At 41.2% G+C, this 18,722-nt stretch overlaps 1 pseudogene; it reads left to right on the plus strand.

Moving 5' to 3' along the window:
- The first annotated feature begins 4,223 nt into the window (after positions 1–4,223).
- LOC123091372 (SWI/SNF-related matrix-associated actin-dependent regulator of chromatin subfamily A-like protein 1) lies at positions 4,224–10,037 on the plus strand (annotated as a pseudogene).
- The last annotated feature ends 8,685 nt before the right edge of the window (positions 10,038–18,722 follow it).

Consider the following 18,722-nt stretch of genomic DNA (forward strand, 5'->3'; position numbering starts at 1 on the left):
AGCTAAGGATGGATGTGGTTTTCAATTAGGAGACCTGGACGGTGAGGTCTATCCCGTAGAGGTAGTCAAATTATGAGACTTGGTATTTTGCCAAAATGGCTTCTGATGAGTTCATGTCGTGTTTTGCAAAAAGGAAACTGAAAACTTTCAATGTGCGTTTTAAGTACTTATAAGGTTATGCTGATGATGCACTCTGGGGTGTGTGGTTTTGCTGTGCATCATGAGATTTTTGAGTTTAAACGATGTTTGGCCAAAATTAGCATGCTTGTGATTTTCAGTTGTGACTAGATGCTTGTGAAATTGCTACAGATGATATTTGGAACAATTGGTATTTTGATGGAATAGCGACGGGAAAACTAAGGGCATGTTTTGCAAACACATGACACATCTAGACATTTGGAAAGGCATAGACAAACGGAAATTCATGGTCTTTTTTTTTACAGTACAGTGCTGACTAGTACTTAGTTTTCAAGGCTGTGATTTAGCCCATGTAAATGAAAAGTTTGTGATTTAGCAGGTGATGAAAGAGAAGAATCGTGTAGGGGAAGGCTGCTACCTGCAGCTGTGGGCCGCAATAAATGGGATATAATTAAGGTCGTCAGTCCAGAATCCTGTGATGTCACGGCACAGATCGTGGAAGGACATCCGATCCGGTAGAGGAGCAAGTAACGGCGTTGTAATTATTACCGATCAGATGCGGGCCATAGACCCTCAAAGAAAATAGGGATACTTAAAGAATACATGCGCCTATACACGCTGAGGTGGGAATCTCATAGCTATTCGACAGAATAGATAACGAGCGTATCTGCGCTCGGGCTCAGAATAGGACATTCGCTTCTTCATCACATTCTTTAGCTTTCTCCCTTTTTTCCTATTTCTTTTTTCTTTTTTCTTTTTTCGTCCTTTTCTTATTCTAAATGGTTTTTTTCTTCTGTTTTTTATTCTTTGTTCGAACAAGAAAAAGATATCTCCTTCCTCTTTGTTCGATGAACTTTTCAAATCCGTCGACATTTTTCCCAAATAGATGAACTTTTCTAAAATTTGATGAACTTTTATCAAATTCAATGAACTTCTTTTCAAATTCATGAACATTCTCTTCATATTGATGAAATTTTTTCAAATCCGATGAACCTTTTTCAAATCGGATGAACTTCATTTCAAATCTGATGAACTTTTTTCAAATTCAATGAACCTTTTTCAAATCCGATGAACTTTTTTTCAAATCCGATGAACCTTTTCAAATTCAATGAACCGTTTTCAAATCTGGTGAACTTTTTTCAAATCCGATGAACTTTTTTCAAAATTGATGCTTTTTTTCTTTAAATTTGTGAACTTTTTCAAAATTGGTGTACTAATTTTAAAACTCGATGAACCTTTTTCAATATTGATGAACTTTTTTCACTTTTGCATAAACTTTTTTCAGAATCGATGAACTTTCTTTTAGTTTGTGAACTTTTCTTAAAACATGATGAAGTTTTTTAAAGCTTGTGAGCCTTTTCTTCTAAAATGATGAACTTTTGCTGCGAAGTAGATGAACTTTTTCTTTCACGTTTAAACAAATCTAAGTTATTAGTAAATAGCACGGTCACACTTGTTCTTACAGAGTGAACGTTACAACAAAACACAAGTCTTCGGTGGTTCTAGTTGTTAGCCCAGCTTGAATGACGATGAGGCTGTCTGAGTTCGAATCCTGGCGTCAACGATTTTCTGGTCTTTTGTTCGCTGCGCTTTTCTTTTGTGGGCCGGCCCAACAAAGATTGTAGTGGGCGCCAGCTACCTGTTCGGGCGCTTAAGGCGCTGAACAAGAGCTCCCGCAAAAAACTCGCTAGTAGGAGGACTAGAACTCGACTTGCTATTTCTAAAGTTGGTTCACCTAACCAGTGCACCCACTACACCACTGTGGACAATATAGGAACGCGAACTCAGAAGAACTACTGCAGCCGCATTATTTATTACACAATAAAACTTTCATTTTTTATTTTTTATAAAAAAAGTTTATAAAATCTTGAAAAAAGTTCATGAATTAGAAAAGTACATCGTTTCTGATAAAGGTTCATCCAATTTCATAAGAATTATTCATCTATTAGAAAACAATTCACAAATTTTGAAAATAGTTCATAAAAAATTCATGAACAGGAGCTCCCGCAAAAAACTCGCTAGTAGGAGGACTAGAACTCGACTCGCTATTTCTAAAGTTGGTTCAGCTAACCAGTGCACCCACTACACCACTGTGGACAATATAGGAACGCGAACTCAGAAGAACTACTGCAGCCGCATTATTTATTACGCAATAAAACTTTCATTTTTTATTTTTTATAAAAAAATGTTTATCAAATCTTGAAAAAAGTTCATGAATTAGAAAAGTACATCGTTTCTGATAAAGGTTCATCCAATTTCATAAGAATTATTCATCTATTAGAAAACAATTCACTTATGAAAATAGTTCATAAAATGTGAAAGAAGTTCATCGATTTTGAAAAAAAAAACTAATAGAAATTGAGAAAAAAAATTCATCAAATGCGAAAAAGTTCATCAAAATTTGAAAAAAGTTCATCAAAATTGAAAAAAGTTCATTGAATTTGAAAAAAGTTCATCGGTTTTATAAAAAGTTCACCAAAGCTATAAATAAGTTCATAAATTTTCAAAAAATATCACTGAATTTGAGAAAATGTTCATTAAATTTGAAAATAAGTTCATCGAATTTCAGAAAAAGTCCATTCAAATATAAGTTCACTGAATTTGAAAAAAGTTCATCAATTTTAAAAAATCATCAAATTTAAAGAAAGTTCATCGAAATTGAAAAAAAGTACATTGAATTGTAAAAAGTTCATCGAAATTGAAAAAAAGAAACATCAATTTTTATAAATAGTTCACTAAAAAAGGTTCATTGATTTTGAAAACAAAATTTCATCATATTATAAATAAACATCATCGATGTGGAAAAAGTTCACGCATTTAAGAAAATGAAAAACATGAAAATCGTTGAGGGAGGAAACCTGGAAGAAGAAAACAAAAAGGAAACAGAAAATGTAAATGGAAAAGAAACCAGAGAAGTAAGGAACAAAAGAACTGTAGAGTTAAATATTATCAGATCCTCCTCTGTAGCGCAGTGGTTGTAATGCATTTTTTGCAAATTACCATACACAGTAATGGGCCAGCCCAGCACGGGGCGCTGCACGCGCCCGTTTGTAAATTTGCCTATAACGGGCGCCTGCAGCGCCGCAGGCGCCAAATAGGATTTGCCGTTAGCGTCATATAGCGCGTGACACGCAGAAATCTGCATTGCACCAAAGTTCATTCTTTATGTAATGTCCAAATAAAAATCTTAAGAAACTTGTGCGCTTAAGAGGTATCGAACTCACAACCTCCTACATGTTTTTTTCAAAAAATATTTAGTTTTCAAAATAAATATTTTTTAATGTTTTAGTGAAAATCAATGGAAAATATATAATCGATTAGAAAACTGGAATTGAAAACCGCTGGAAACTACATTTTTTTTGAGACAATCTCGCGAAGCTTTATTTAACCGGACCCAAGGTTTATATAGGTACAAAGGAAAGATCACCGGGGTTTCCTAACCAAACATGGCGGCCCACCCCTAATCTCAAAACATGCTTCGCTAAATTGTGAGCCTCGAAATTCGAACTCCTAAACTCATGAATAAAATTACACGCAGAAAAAGAAGAGCTATGCTCTGCGATTTCATGTAAAACAGCACCATATCTTGCTTTTTTTTCCTTGCTTGAGATCATCCAAAACCACCACACAGTCTCACGCAACATGTACTCGTCGAAGATTGAGATCGTCAGCAAGAGCTAAAGCTTCCCGTACAGCCAGAGCTTCTAAAGTTTGAGGATCACATATTCCCTTGAAAAATATAGCCGATGCCCCCTGAAAAGTGCCATCATGATCTCGGCAGATAGCAGCAGCAACTCCTCTTCCCCGGTTGTTTGCAACTGCAGCATCAACGTTTATTTTCTGAAAGTTCTCAGGAGGAGGAATCCATTGTGCTCGGCTGGCCAAATGAGTTCTTGCTCTCTCTGTAACTGGTTCCTTGGTAGTTTTCAAGTTTGCTAAGTAGGACTGAATGAACTGGTATGTTGCTTGTGGACTCTGAAAAACTCCTTCAGATATTGCCTTTTGTCTTGCTTTCCATACAGCCCATAACGTTACTACCAGCAGCACAAAATCCTTCTGGGACCTCATTAAACCCATTAACAGTCGCCGCAATGGCGCTGGCTGGGCATGTCCACGTTGGCAACACAAGAGACAATTATTTTACTGTGTAGTCGGATGTGTTTGGCTAGGAAAAACAAAGGTTGGGCGACCACGTTTGCAGAGAAGAGGGAGTCGCCTCGAGCCCCATCCCTTCTCCTCTCTCCCACGCAACCTCCCCGGGTGGGCGCCTGGCTAGGGTTGCCGCCGCCGCCCCATAGGCCCATCCCAGCTCATCCTACGCCGGTCACCGGAGAAGGCGCCTTCCTCTTCTCCCCAAACCTTCTCTTCTCCGCGTTCCATCCGTCCTCATCATGGCTGTAGAGGGGGCCGGGAAGGGGGTGTCATCGATGTGCTGTTCAAGCGGCGAGTTGCAGCGGAGGGGCGCGGGCAAGAGGATGCTATCGAGGTGTGTTGATTCATCTGATTTTTCGGTTATCTTATGCTAAGATCTTGCCCCTATTCTTGAACTTGTTGGTTTTGTAGGGTTCTTGCGGATAGTGTTGATCGTTCTGGGTTGTTGGAGTGGGCCAAATACCTGACGACGGGTAAGATAGAGGTGCTGTACAAGCAGTGGATGCTCGGCTGCGACCATAAGGTGAGACTCATATTCTTTTTTTTTTGTGATTGATTGATTGTTCACAAGTTAGGTTAGATTTTTGTGGCATATCACTATGCCTTTTCTGTTGATGTAGACCTTTTCGTATTGTATTATCAGCTGTGTGACGAGAGGTCAGAGTGACGAATCTGAAGTTGCTATTCCCTTGTAAGTTCTATGTACTGGGATTTTACTTCCTGATTTTTTCTCTCTGAATGGTAGAATGAAAAGAGGCATAAGTTATAGGTGGATTGATTCCTGAAGTGCTTAGATCACATAGGGCAGACTTCATAGTGGGACTTCGTGCTTGACGCTTCCTCCATTTAAGTGTATATATTAGTGTTTCAGAACTAGCAGGCGCAAAGGATTTCTAACCTTGTTCATCTGGTGACTGGCCCTGTCTTTCTTTTTTCTGAAATCTGTCACTAAGTGATTAAAGCCTGAAACTGAAGCTTCATCTTTCTCAAAATTTACCATGGTGTAATTTTATGCTACAATCAAGCCTTGGAGCTAAATTATCTTCACAATATCCGATGTTCTGTGAAACATACCTTTTGGACAAGGATATATAGTCAAACTATTGAAATTTTGATTGATAATATCTTTGCAAAATGTTTAGGTTAGATACTTGAAAATCCTTTGTGTAAATCTATTTCGGAAAGTACTTTCGCAATATACATATTTGTATTTTGAAGATCGGGAAGATGTATGAAATGGCCGCTTTTATAGGGCTGAAGGGAGAAATATTCATTATATCACATTTTAGAGTAATCTTTTGGGGATGGAATAATTTGTGGATGCCTTTAAGCATTTAAGCCTAAAATAAACTTCTGCTGTAATAATTATTTTCATCTGCTTCTTACTTCTTAGTCCCTTTTCTGGATGATAAGCCTTTTGGTCTAGAATCTAAATTGATAGTCTTCCCTCTTATTGTTGGTAGGCTGTACCATTCTCCACAACAAAAAGTCAAAGTGGGCATGTTTCTTCTGTCTTTAAACTTGTGCACTATGAGCTGGTGTTGCAATGCTTGAAGAAGTTGCCTGGCGTTGTTGTGCAAGATATACCTTATAGAACAAGCCGTGCTGTTCAAAATGCTGGCACAAACTGCGCTTCTGATAAAGAAGTTGACGAGCTTCTCATAAAGCTGCCCGGTCGATTACGAGATGCACTTCTATACCATTCCAACTTGAAGGTGTGAAATTTGAGCTTCAGAGGCAAGGGCGCTGCCTTATTACATATGAGATGGGGCTTGGCAAGACTCTCCAAGTGAGCATATTGTATTTTGTGTATAACTATCGTGCGGATAGTTTATATGCAGAAAATTGTTTGTTCCACGGTGTTACAACTTGTAAAATACAGTAAATTGGCTTATGGATATTGAGCGCACTGATATTGAGCTTGCATCAATACATTTTGGGCAGTAACAGATTAGAATTTTATGTCTATTTTACTGAACAGTTAATTATATAGCATTTGCTTTTTAGACCTTATGAAGAAATCAATATCTGCTTTTGAGGCTAATTTTTTTCCCATGTTGAAATATTATTTTCTTGGACAGAATGCGAAAGCAGTATGTTCTCATTTATTTAAATGCAGGCAATTGCAATAGCTTGTTGCTTCAAGGACGAGGGCCCTCTATTAATAGTGTGTCCAGCTGTTCTGCGTTATACTTGGGCAGAGGAATTGGAACGCTGGGATCCTTCATTTCTTCCAAAAGATATTCATCTTGGTACTGATTGAGAGTTTCATTATTCAAGAGTTAATTTTACTAATGTTAAACCAGGCATTATAATTATTTCATATCAGTAGTGTATCTAATTTGATCCTGAATGCTTGTGAAGTTACAACGATCTCCATATTTATTTTCATCAAGTTTGAATTGCCTACCACATGTGCCATGTGGTAACGATCTCCATATATGAATTGCATATTTTTTATTTTATCGATACAAATTCTAAGTATCGAATTCTTTTGGCCCAGATATCATTCATTTGTTGCATCAGCGTCAGTTTTGAAATATTGTAGTAAAAATAGTTGCAGGACAAAATTGCATTCTGTATGAACAATCATAGATGGACCAGCTCACTCACATAAAAAAAGATAGATTTGACACCGCTGCCGTGGTCGTCTTTGATGCCGTCGCCGTCTTCACATGCTGCCGTCCTCCTCGTCGTTGTCCATGGTGAGGTCGATATATGGTGGTGGCTGCCATAGGGTGGGCAGGCAGCCCTTGCAGCGGCTGCCAGGCCGGAGGCGCCTGCACCACCTCTTCCAGTGGCGGGAACGGCATCCACCACATGGGCGGCGTGGACACGTATTCCGGCATGCACGGCACCGTGTCCGCCCACGTCCAGGACCGGTCCACCAATGCCATGAAGGGTGGCTCGTCATCGGCCTCCTCGTTGACCTACAACTCCGGGGGGATGGCGATGTTGCATGGGCCGGAGAGGGCCAGCATCTCGTCAAGGCCCTCCCATTGGGCGCGGTCATATTTCAGTTTTAGAAATACATATTGATGGACTATAGTTGCATTTCTTTTTTACTTAATTTTGTTTTGCTGTTTTAACATATATATCAAATGCAGTCCATGTCTTGGCCTCTTTTTGATGCCTGTGTTATCTTGCCACAGGTGTTGTAATTTTATCAACACACAGTAAGGATTTATGGTGGAAGGAGCGAGGCGTCATAGCTGGCGATTGCCAAAGATGTCACCTAGGTAAGTGCCCATCTTTTCGGCTCCTTGGTGTCCACATTTTGAGATGGCCGACTGTCGACCATTCACCTTTCCCCCAGTTTTCTTAGGTGATTTTCCTCTGTTTATGATGTGAATGATGTAGCTGATCAGCGACACGCCACACCACGCCATTGGTGCACCTCAACAAGACCGGTGACTAACTGGTCTTTGACTCTGTTTCTGAGATAAGGTAGCTGGACTACTTTGACACATAGTTGAGATAATTACATTTCAACGACTGAAACTATTTTTGCATTCAACTTATGTTTTATTAACCTCTATACACCAATCTAAAAGAGTGCACAAATCTTCCCGTTCAACCTGTAAAAAATTGACCTTTATGTTTTGAAGTTCGAAGCACATTTATAGATTGGGATGATCTTACTGTTTGTTCAAAGTGAATTTACTCTTTCAAACATATCCTATGATTTGTTGATAATGTGTATTGCAGATTCATCATGTAATAGAAAAGAGCCTTTGTGATACAAAACATGATTTAATTATCTTTTACAAGTCCCATTTGGATTTTTTTAATGTCTGTACTTGGTAGTTTTTTGAGTATGTCTCTCTAATGGGCACTGAAGTTGTAGGTTTTTGTATTCTGATTTGTTTGAGATAATTAAACAGTGATTGTTACTTCACTTGCTGATAAATGTAGGGGTAAAGCAACAGTGGGGAAATTATGAATTTCATGTAGTTGTCGTAGCCGAATCTTTGTTGTTTAGTAGTTTATTTCAAGAGTGCAGGTCGTTTTTCTATATGCTGGATGAATAGCTTCTTTATTCAGTATGTACTGAATTTTACTTGCTATTTTATTAATCCTATTAAACCAAGATGCCTTTTCTGCAGTGTCACACATTGATACTTCTATTTGAAGGACCCAGGAGAAAATTCAGCATTTGTACTACTCTGTTTCCATAGTAGTTATGCTCTTTCTCTGAAATCAGAACAATCAAATACAATAATAGTGTTGATTCTTCTCATTTCGTTAGCAATTTGTTCTAACTATAACACTAACATGAATTGTGTTTATGAAATTGTCCCTATTGTAGAACAAGTTGGCATGGAGCAGTCTGTTCTAAAAATAATGTACCCATATGTTACTGCCAATCAGGTGTTTCCTTTCTTTCTTTTGCTGAAGCTCTATACAAATTTTCTCTGTGTGTAAGTGGTCCATATGGATTTTTAATATATCATGCTATGTACAAGTGATAGTTCTCTATTTCCTGATTAGGTATGATGGATAGTGTCAGATTACTGAGCATCATTTACGCATCCCTGAAGTTATATTACGCTGTTGTTGTGGATGCTGATGCATGTAATTATAGGAGGAAAATAATCATTTTTTCCGAAGGTATTGGTTTCTGTGGGATGGATCTACATGTTGCCCTCTTGGGTTATCATCCTTGTTTTGCCCACAATGACTAAGCTTTAGTTACTCTGTTTTGATTCCCTAACTCAAGCATTATATGTAGTCGGACTAACCCAGCAGTACTACTAACACTTGGTGACATAGGCCTTTGTCACTTTGTTAGTGAGGTTTGAAGAAATGAATCATCCTTTTTTTGGCCTCATCTGATCTTCTAATTAATTATATGACATATATCGTACAATCCATATATGGTTGACGAGATGTATCCATATCGAATGATCCAAACCCAATGGAACCTTTCCAGTCCCAATCCTACATAGTATCTAATTTGCGTTGATACATATGTTTTAGCTAGACACGTATGGTTTTGAAATCACAATGTTTCATGTATGACCCTACCAACATCATACAATAGTACAATTCCACGATGCTGGTCTTGCCAACAGAAAAATGAACCACCAAAAGTTCCCATCCCATAGTCCTTCTGATCATGTTGGATTTGTTTATTCACTGCTATAGTTACGTCTATATCTGCCTCCTTGTCATATCTTCGATATATTTCACACATTTTTTTTAGCGTGGCTATTTTGGTACTTATATGATCTTTCTCATCTTAGCAACCATGGAAACTGGTCTTGCAGCTAACGAAGAATCCATTTATTTATTGATGTCTATAATCACAATGTTCTACTTTGTTTGTGCAGTTTCATCCATGACTTTTTCTCAATCAAATCCACATGAGTTTGTCCTAAGTATCTGTCGTTGGACTGAAGGGTACTATATTATGGAATCATGGTATGAATACAACTATGCCTCCAATTTTCGTTGCGGAAACTATCTTTATTTAGTGACAGTTTGGACCATTGCTTAATTGATTCTTTTGGCAGAGGGTTATATTAGCCCAGAAGATCTTAAGGAAAGCATTGAGAAAGCTTGGACTACCCTTCATCTGCAGCTATAAACTGCAACTTAGATTATTTGTTAAAGTTTACTGCAAGCCTGTTTTGTATAAAGTTGCATCCCTGTTGTCTTGAAAATTGACGATGTAATTTCTTGTTTTCTTAGAACTGATCCTGTAAATTATTTCCTATATTTTAATGAAGTTTGGCGTTAATCTATTTGAGAACAACAACTGGGACATCACAAACTATTATTAGTTGCTACTGATTGTGGTTAACCTCATCCATTTTGTTGGAGGCCAGAAGCCATGTGGCAAACACAATGCAAAAAAGAAATTGAAATGGGCCTCACCTACATGGTACCGCAAAGCTTTCGCTCAGGCGGCGCACAATGGTGCGCCCCAACCACTAGTTCATTGCAAAGGTCCAATTTTTTGCATTAGGATCCTCGTTCTGGCTCATTTTGCTTCCGTCAGGGAATTTTCAACTAAGGTCCATATGCATCTTGACATAGTGCAATTCAGCAGGGCATGCCTCCATGAATCCTCACACCCACACAGGGCGCATAAATGAGTTGTGGACATATTGTGGTGTTGGAGAAGATCCGCTGTCGGCATCGAATGCCTTGCTAGCCGCCATAAAAAGACTTATACTTTTGATGGAACCCTAGTAGGACTGGTTCCTTGGTAGTTTTCAAGTTTGCTAAGTAGGACTGAATGAACTGGTATGTTGCTTGTGGACTCTGAAAAACTCCTTCATATATTGCCTTTCGTCTTGCTTTCCATACAGCCCATAATGTTACTACCAGCAGCACAAAATCCTTCTGGGATAGTACTCATTCATTGCAAAGGTCCAATTTTTTGCATTAGGATCCTCGTTCTGGCTCATTTTGCTTCCGTCAGGGAATTTTCAACTAAGGTCCATATGCATCTTGACATAATGCAATTCAGTAGGGCATGCCTCCATGAATCCTCACACCCACACAGGACGCATAAATGAGTTGTGGACATATTGCGGTGTTGGAGAAGATCCGCTGTCGGCATCAAATGCCTTGCTAGCCGCCATAAAAAGACTTATACTTTTGATGGAACCCTAGTATGCCACAACGACGTCCATGCCTTACCTCTGTACATCAACCCGCTAGAAAGGTGCAATAAGAGAGAGCTCCTAAATGAGGCTTGTTGCGCCATATAGCGCGCACAGCGCACTTATGAGGTATCGAACTCATAAGCCCCCACTCATGAACGCATCCTGCTAGCCACTGGAACAAATGGCTGCATGTGACTAATGGGCAGAGCGAGCATTCTGAGCGGGTGGCACAAGCATGGGAGGAGGCAGGCGAAAAGTTTACCCTTGGTGATGTCAGAGCAGGCCTCAAAAGTTTGCTGCTGAAACTTCATGATTGGGGAAAGAAGAGGTTCGGGAATGTAACAAGGGAAGTAGAAAAATCAAGAACCAAACTGGAGGAGCTCTTGAACATGAATGCTGATAGAGAAGAAATAAAAAAGGTAAATGACCACATAATGAGCTTCTTTATCAGGAAGAGATGCTATGGCTGCAACGATCGCGTATTGACTGGTTAAAGGAAGGGGATCGCAATACGAAATTTTTTCACCAGAAGGCCGTTTGGCGTGCTCGGAAAAATAGAGTTAAAATGTTAGTTGACGACGATGGTGTGCCGCAGCATGATCATAAGGTAATGGGTTCCTTGGTACAGGAGTATTTCAAGTCTATCTTTGCCCGTGATAGTAACCTGAACCCAACACCGGTCATTGATCTATTTAACCATGTTGTTACTGATGCAATGAATGAGAAATTGTGCGCAGATTTTTCAGAGAAGGAGATAGCTGATGGGCTTTTCCAAATTGGGCCACTAAAGGCCCCGGGTAGTGATGGACTTCCTGCCCGCTTCTTCCAAAGGAATTGGAGCATATTTAAGGAGGAGGTGGTTAAGGCGGTCCGAGAGTTTTTTCGAACTAGTATCATGCCGGAAGGTGTTAATGAAGCTATTATTGTGCTTATCCTAAAAACAGATGAACCAACTCGAGTCACAGAGTTCCGTCCCATTAGTTTTTGTAACGTTATCTATAAGATAGTTGCCAAGTGTCTAGTCAATCGACTGCGGCCTATGTTGGATGAGATTATATCCCCGTTTCAGAGTGCTTTTGTCCCAGGGAGGCTCATAACGGATAATGCTCTATTGGCTTTTGAGTGCATACACTCCATACATCAGGAAAAGAAACCGGAGAACAGCTATTGTGCATACAAATTGGATTTATCCAAAGCATATGATCGGGTGGATTGGGGCTTCTTGGAGCGAGTGATGATTAAGTTGGGTTTCGCTCATCGGTGGGTGCAATGGATTATGACGTGCGTCACCACGGTGAGATATACTGTAAAATTCAACGGAACCTTCTTAGAATCTTTCGCACCGGAGTGTGGTCTTCGGCAAGGTGATCCTCTATCGCCCTTCTTGTTCCTTTTTTTCGCTGATGGTCTTTCCGAGTTGTTAAAACAGGGGGTGCGTAAAAATGTCATTCAACCTCTCAAGATCTGCCGGGGAGCACCGGGAGTATCACATTTATTGTTCGCGGATGATACACTACTATTCTTTAAGGCTACAATTCAGCAAGCTGCAGCGGTGAAGGAGATTATCCTTGCTTATGAAGGCTCAACAGGACAGTTAATAAACCCGGCAAAATGTTCGATCTTGTTTGGACAAGCTTGCCCTACTAGTGAGCAACTAGATGTTAAAAGGGAATTGGATGTACAGCAAGGAAATTTTTAGGAGAAGTACCTGGGGTTGCCAACACCGGAAGGAAGGATGCACAGAGGTAGATTCCAAAACCTCCAAGTGAAACTTCTCAAAAGAATATGTATTTGGGGTGATGGAAACCTGGCCTCAGGTGGAAAGGAGATCATGATAAAATCGGTTGCTCAGTCCATTCCCACATACATCATGGGGGTTTTCAAACTACCTTTCTCTGTGTGCGATGATCTTACTCGCATGGTCAGAAACTATTGGTGGGGCTCAGAAAAGGGAAAGCGGAAAACACACTGGATGGCCTAGGATCATATCATCAGACCAAAAGCCATGGGAGGGCTTGGGTTTCGGGATTACAGAATCTTCAATCAGGCCTTGCTTGCGCGGCAAGCATGGAGGCTTTTAATTAACCCGGAAAGTCTTTGCGCTCAGGTTTTGAAGGCTAAATACTACCCTAATGGACGCTTGGAGGACACCGTGTTTACAGGCAATGCGTCGTCGACATGGCAAGCCATCACGTATGGCCTTGAGCTCCTAAAGAAGGGTCTTCTTTGGCGCATTGGCGATGGGCAGAAAGTTCGCATATGGCGCGATCCATGGCTCCAACGGCCAGCTTCCTATAGACCTATCTCACAGCCTGGAAGATGCAGGTTCCGGCGCGTTGCAGAGCTCTTTAACAACCACGGCGAGTGGGACATACAACTACTCCAACAACATTTCGTCGCTCCAGATGTTGATGAGATTCTCAAGCTGAGACCGGCGCCACGCATGCTCGACATCTTGGCCTGGGCCCCGGATAAGCGAGGCATATTCTCCGTCAGGTCGGCCTACAAACTCGGCCTCGATGAGAAACTTTGCACAACTATGTGCGCCACGAGTAGGGCACCAGAAGGCAATCGTGCCGTCTGGAAGGCATTATGGGGGTGCCCTGCTCCCCCAAAGGTACGGATTTTTGGTTGGAGATTGGCTACAAATACCCTTGCGACTATGGAAAATAAAAAAAGTAGAACCATCGAAAAAACTGACATGTGTGCTGTTTGTGGCGTTGAACGGGAGGATACTTTCCATGCCGTATGCAGATGTCCGATGGCGGGTGCGTTATGGGACGCCATGAGGGAGTCTTGGCCTTTACCAGCTCGAGCTGATATTCAGTACACCGGGAAGGAGTGGCTATTAGACCTCCTAGCCGGCTGCAATGAGACCCAGCGCATGATCATTTTGATGACTTTCTGGCGTGCTTGGCACTGCCGGAATGAGGTCACACATCACAAGCCAGTGCCACTCGTCGAGACGTCGAGGCGCTTTCTCAATGGATATATTGAGTCCCTTCTGTGCATAAAACAGTATCCCAAGGGGGATATTACGAAGGGTAAGATGGTGTTACAGTGTGCAGGCCAACCAACTAACATTCAGACCAGGTCGCCACATGCTGAAACAGAGGGGCCTAGGTGGATGAAGCCTCCTGTTGGATGGGCAAAACTCAATGTGGATGGCTCCTATGTGCATGGAGAGAGTACGGGAGGAGCTGGAATGGTGTTGCGGGACGACAAGGGAGCTGTGATTTTCTCGTCCTGTCGTTATCTCCGCTCATGCTACTCGCCGCTTGAGGCGGAGCTAGCTGCTTGCCTGGAAGGAATCGGTCTGGCACTCGTTCACACTGATAACAACCTGATCATTGAACTTGATTGTAAAGAAGCAGTGGACATGCTGAATGACATATGCATGAATCGATCAGCTGTGGCTAGTATGGTAGAGGAGGTGAAGAGCCTGCTGCATGGCATCCGATGTCACAAATTCGTGCATGCAGGCAGGCCATGCAATGCTGCTGCTCACTATATGGCACATATGGGACGTTCTTCTCAGCGTACGGCCATTTGGTTTAGCTCTGGGCCAGAAGATTTATGTATGATCTGTGAAACTGAGTGTAGACACACTACTTAATTAATATACACTCCTTTCACCCGCAAAAAAAAAAACTCACTGCAGCATCAGATTTGAAAATATTTTTGAAATGTTTTATGAACAATTTCAAAACGCCAAATATATTTTTTAAACAGAAACAATTTTTTTGAAAAAATGACTTTTTAAATTTTGGAATATTATTTGAAAACATGAAGAAAATTTTGAAATCGTGAATAACTTCTGAAATCCTGAACAGTTTCCAAAATGCGAACAATATTTTAAAGCTCCAAACATTTTTTGAAAAACAGGAACACTTTCCGAAAGGACAATTTTTGGAACGAGAACATATTTTACAGTGGTTTTCAACATACATTAGTGCGTACGCCAAATTAAATCAACACTTCAGCTTCAACGACTAATTGTATTGTCTTCCACGTCTTGGCCGGCCGAGTACCAAAACGGAAGGACGAAAAGCAAACCTTGTATCATCATCACACGGCTATGACCTACAAAAGGTAAAAAAAAAACTCAGAATACTAGCAGACATGGGTTGGGATTAGAGGGGGTTAGGGTTTTTGTGTAGGGTTAGGGAGGGACCTAGGTAATGAGGACATGGCTACCTTGAATAAGATCACAAATATTGCATACGTGTATATATTTGAGGTGATTTCTAATAAAAGTTATGCAATAATTTATCTAGAGAAAAAGACCAAGTTTCTCACGTTCTTTACTCAGATTCAGACTGCACAGACATACCTGACTTCAAACGCTTACAACTTTTGATTACGGACTCAAAATTGGGTGATTCCTTTTTTCTTGGAAAGTTTATCTCGTGCACTTTCCAACGCAATTGGATTCACCTTCAAATTAATCCAGAGTGCAGAGATATTGCCGAAACAGTCCAACGCTGCAGTTGAATCCGAGTCAAAGTACAGGTCAAAAGGTGTTGCATCATCTTCGTTTGGGTCCATGGGCCTTGTACGTGCTAGGGTTAGGTCTAGGCTGTGACATCTTCCCACCTCCTTGGCCGCTACCCCTTGGTCCTATATAAGTAGATCAATCTAGTAGCATTTTCTTTGGGATTTGTTTAGCTAAAAGGTAGTCATTGCAACTTCGTGTATTTCATCGTGTCCAACGATCATGCCAAGACCGCCTTCGAATTCGCGTTTTTATCAATACTTCATCTATATTCGTAGATTGTTTTTTTATCATATTCTTACTTGTTCTTCGATTGCCTGCAGAAATAGACCATTGTTGTCAGGCTGGTCGTGCTTCCGGCATCGTCAGTACCATCAGGAGATTAGTGTAGCGATTGCTAAGACGCAACGTCGTGCACGTTTGTAGTCGGATCATGAAAGTTGTGCTCCACCAAATAGATAGTTATCATTTCATCGAAAGACCGGGACCCTCGCCTCTATCACTTGGGGATGGTGGCTATGGTGCTACAGGAAGAAGAAGCCATGAGAGGAAGCAGTGGTCGTGCCCTCTGCCATAGGAGGCGGGTGTACGATGGTGGGTCAAGCAGGCGATGGCCAGAGGGACGAGAGTGCGGGGTGGGTCGGGCGGACTGTCACGCCCAATATGTGATACTATCCTAAAGAGACTCGAAGGTCCCACCAAGGATAGAACCGCATATTGAAACGCTTTTGCAAGGTGGATACCATTACATCAACATTACATAATAGATGGGGATACATACAAAAGGCAATACAATGCCACACGAATACAACATCATCTTACATAAGAGCACCATCCGACTACGGATGAAACACAAACAGAAACTCAAACGACATCCACCCTGCTAGCCCAGGCTGCCGACCTGGAACCTATCCCCTGACCGAAGAAGAAGCAGAAGGAGAACTCCAAAACAAGCAAGCATCGCTCTCGCGTCATGATCATCGCATAACCTGCACCTGCAACTGTTGTGGTAGTAATCTGTGAGCCACGAGGACTCAGCAATCCCATTATCATGGGTATCAAGACTAGCAAAGCTTAATGGGTAAGGAAGGGGTAAAGTGGTGAGGTTGCAGCAGCGACTAAGCAAGATATGATGGCTAACATACGCAAATAAGAGCGAGAAGAGAAGCAACGGAATGGTCGTGAAGCTAGCAATGATCAAGAAGCGATCCTGAACTCCAACTTACGTCAAACATAACCCAAAACCGTGTTCACTTCCCGGACTCCGCCAAAAAGAGACCATCACGGCTACACACGCGGTTGATGCGTTTTAATTCGTATCTGGTGTCAAGTTATCTACAACCGGACATTAACAAATTCCCATCTGCCACATAACCGTAGGCACGGCTTTCGAAAGTTTATACCCTGCAGGGGTGTCCCAACTTAGCCCATGATAAGCTCTCGCGATCAACGAAGGATATTCCTTCTCCCGGGAAGACCCGATCAGTCTCGGAATCCCGGTTACAAGACATTTTGACAATGGTAAAACAAGACCAGCAAAGCCGCCCGATGTGCCGACAATCCCGATAGGAGCTGCACATATCTCGTTCTCAGGGAAACACCGGATAAGTCAAGCTACGAGTAAAACCTGACCTCGAGTTTCCCCGAGGTGGCCCCGCAGGCTGCTCGGTTCGGACCAGCACTTAGAGAAGCACTGGCCCGGGGGGGCTAAAATAAAGATGACCCTTGGGTTAATTACTCCCAAGGGAAATGTATAGGTGGTAGGCAAATGGTAAAACCAATGTTGGGCCTTGCTGGAGGAGTTTTACTCAAGGCAAACTGTCAAGGGGGTCCCATAAATCACCCAACCGCGTTAGGGACGCAAAATTTGGGAACATAATACCGATATGACGGAAACTAGGGTGGCAAGAGTGGAACAAAACACCAGGCATAAGGCCAAGCCTTCCACCCTTTACCAAGTATATAGATGCATTAATTAAATAAGAGATATTGTGATATCCCAACATAATCCTGTCCACCATGGAGCAATCTTCAACTTCACCTGCAACTAACAATGCTATAAGAGGGGCTGAGCAAAAGCGGTAACATAGCCAAACAACAGTTTGCTAGGAAGGGTGAAAAAGGTTAGAGGCTGACATGGCAATTGGGAGGCTTGAAGAGCAAATGATAGGTAGCGCAGCAAAGCGATAGAACGAAGCAACTAGCATAGCAATGATAGTAGTGAGATCTAGGGTAACGATCATCTTGCCTGAAATCCCGCTAGGAAGAAGAACAAGTCCATGAAGAAGACGAACGGATGAAGCCGAACCAAGCATGGACGAATGAATCCTCACGATCGCAACGAAACAGGAACTATCGAGAAGAAGCACATAACATGGTAAACACACCACACATATACATGACATGATGCTCAACCAAGTATGATGCAAGGCAAGACTACATGAAGCTACTCATGGCAAGAGATGATGCATACAAGAACAATACGTCAAAGCAAGTTTAAATGAGGCCGGAAACAACATATAACAATTCCGGGAAGTCCTCATATGTAAATTTCGAAATTGGTCCAGATCTAAATAAGCCTTATGTTCAAGTTGTTAAACAGCAAGTTAAGATGCACCAAGATGATCTACACGAAATTCTAGTCAAGTACATATAAAGTTCAATTAGTTCGGAGCTACGGCCTAGAAGATATGAGCAAAACAAGTTAAACATGGCATTGATGCAAAATGCATACAAACATCAAGCAAACACCTCAAAACAAGGATGCAACATGATAATATGAAACTATATGCAAAATGAAGCAAGTTCCATATAGAGCACACTCAAAACGGAGCAACGGTTCAACACACACACTATACAAGTTTAAAGGACAAGCTGTCCAAAACAACAACTAGGCATATTGCAAGCATCAAAATAACATGCTACATCACCTCAACATAAAAACATAAGGCATGTACATGATGTACAGGTAAAGCATAACAAAACATGAACAGTGAGCTATCTCCAGAAATCACTAGAACATGCTCAAAAACACATGACAAGATTGCAAATAATAACAGTTTACAGGCTTAGCAGAAATAACATCAGGTTGCAATCTTTAGAGCTATCAAACAACATGTTAAAGGAACTTATCATGACAAAAAAAGTCATGGCATGAATCTACTAAACCCATAGAACAAAAGTCCCTTACTGAACAAATTCCAAAGATCAACAGAAAATATGATAGCATCTATGCAAACATAGCAAATGATATGAAAGATTCAGACATGGCAGACACAACAATAAGTAGGCATGTTGGTGAGCTTGTACCACTCACCATA

This window comes from Triticum aestivum, chromosome 4B (assembly GCF_018294505.1).
Source record: "Triticum aestivum cultivar Chinese Spring chromosome 4B, IWGSC CS RefSeq v2.1, whole genome shotgun sequence".
NCBI lineage: Eukaryota > Viridiplantae > Streptophyta > Magnoliopsida > Poales > Poaceae > Triticum > Triticum aestivum.